This window comes from Pteropus alecto, unplaced genomic scaffold (genome assembly GCF_000325575.1).
Source record: "Pteropus alecto unplaced genomic scaffold, ASM32557v1 scaffold14, whole genome shotgun sequence".
Classification (NCBI taxonomy): Eukaryota; Metazoa; Chordata; class Mammalia; order Chiroptera; family Pteropodidae; genus Pteropus; species Pteropus alecto.
This window is the reverse complement of record NW_006436810.1, coordinates 18,322,036-18,324,246: the sequence shown is the minus strand read 5'-3', so window position 1 is coordinate 18,324,246 and position 2,211 is coordinate 18,322,036.

The window sequence follows — 2,211 nt, the reverse complement described above, 5'->3', positions numbered from 1 at the left end:
GACTACGGAGCGAGAGATGCCTGCTGGCCGTGCCCAGCCTTCGACGCGTGTGTCCCGTGGTTTCGGCCGCAGGGAATGACTCTTGGTCCCTGTTTCCCCGTCAGGGTGTGGGGAACGGGCTGTTGGTGACCCCAGCGGAAGCCTCCCTTCATCCTGCGGGCGCCCGCCCGGTGGGGCTGTGGGGCTGCGGGGCTGCGGGGCTGCGGGGCTGCGGGGCTGCGGGCGCAGCCAAGGACTAAGGGCCTCTTTCTCAGCCAGAGTGGCATGAGTTTCACCTGCAGCGAAATTCATCCGATCTGCCTCTAGGAAGAAACAGCCCGAGAGAACCAAGTTCCCACAGGGCCGAGCCGTGTTCTCGCTGCTCCCGCGTCCCGGGACGGCTGTGGGGACACAGTCCTTGGCCGCGTCCCAGGGCCGGAATGCGGGGTGTGTGTGTGTGTGTGGGGGGAGTGTGTGTGTGTGTGTTTGTGTGTATGTGTGTGTGTGCGCGTGTGTGTGTGTGTGTGTGTGTGTGGAGTGTGTGCGTGTGTGTGTGTGCGCGTGCGCGCGGGCAGCCGTGCCCAGATCTCCGAGGCTCTGACCAGGGTCTTAGGGTCAGGTTAAGGACGGTGGACCTGACGGGAATGGGGACGCAGGGACCGGGCACGGCCTCTTCGGGCCACCACGTGGCCTCCAACCCCTCCTGTAGCCAGGCAGGTCTGGCCAACCGGGCAGTTTCCTGCGTCTCTGTCTTGCTGTTGCTGCAAAACATTTCGTGATGCTCTCTGCACGAAGGACACTGTGTGAATAATAAATGACGCCATATCACTTACCAAGCTTCGAGCGGTCACAGAAAGAAACGCAATGAGCCTCTTACTGTAAAGGCGACAACTTCGCTTACTTGCCCGAGGGGGCAGGTTGGGACGGTGTCTGCTTGTGCGCGTGGGCGAGGGCACGTGCGTGTGTAAAGCGACGCTGGCTGTGGGCGTTGGCTCCTACACTATTTGTTGAAGGACTCGAGGCAGCATGGGCCCTGTGGACACCAGCGTGTGACTCGGCCTCCCTTCTTAGCTGCCGCCTGCCCTTCCCCAGGTGGCCTGCCTGAAACGGCCTCGTTCTGTGCGACACGCTCGCCTGGCCTGGGCCTTCGGGACCCTGGGCCCTGTGGGGCCGCGTTTGCTCTGAAGTGTCTCCCATGCTGGCATTTCTTTCCCACACGGGGCCCCCACGTGGGACACCCGATCCCCTCCTGAGGGTGGCCTGCTTCGTCCCTGGGGGAGTATGTCCGCGGTCCTGGAGCTGTGCCCAGACATGGTTTGTCCAGTGTGTCCCCGGCACGTCCCCCACCAGCGGCTGCGTCCCTACCTCCTGAGAAGTGGGGTTGACTAGAGGGGACAACAGCTGAGGAACAAACATCCCGCTGGCCGGCTGGTCGGTGGAGGACGTCGAGCCCAGCGAGCATCTCAAGGATCATTCATGACCTTTTGGGGATACAATCAATAGCGTTAGAAACAGCGCGTCAGGCAGACGGCGCTTCCCGGCGGGCGAGCTCCTTGTCCGCGGTATTTGTGTCCGTCTGCGCCCAGCAGTCCCCTGGCTGCGGTGACCTCACCCCTCCCCGTCAGCCCAGGAGGCCAGTGCCTTTACCCTCAGGCTCTGTCCAACTTCTCCGGCTGCTGCACGAGGGGCCGCCTGAGAGAGCAAGCTGCCCGGGTGACGGTCCCCGCGCCGGCCGTGTGCTCCAGGACCCTCAGACACTGTCACCTCCTTGCAGGTGACAGCCCCGTAGTTCATTACAAAACGGGGCCAGATCTGCACCGCGGCACAGCCTGAGCCACGCCGACCAACCCAAGTGCTCCGCGTGTCCCCCACTCTGCCCCCCGGCCTGCGGTCTCCCCCGGGCTCCCTGGCACACTAACCCCCCCCCCATCCCGGAGAGCCGCTTCGATTTAAGTTCGTAGGGATCCACGTGACTCTCAGGAGCGCCAGCTCGAGGTCCACCGCTCGGCTGGGGACCGGCTGCTCTTTGCCGGGGTCATGTGCCTTTTCTGTCAGAGGTTCCAGCTCTGGCTTTGACAAGAACCAAGGGACTGTTTGGTCCCGGAACCGCATCAGGATTAAAGAATGGGTGTAGCTACGGTTTCTGTGCTTGTTCATAATCACGGAAATCTTTCTGCGAGGAGGAAAGGTATTTTCTGAGATTTATCCACAAATCTAGTGTGGTCTTCACAT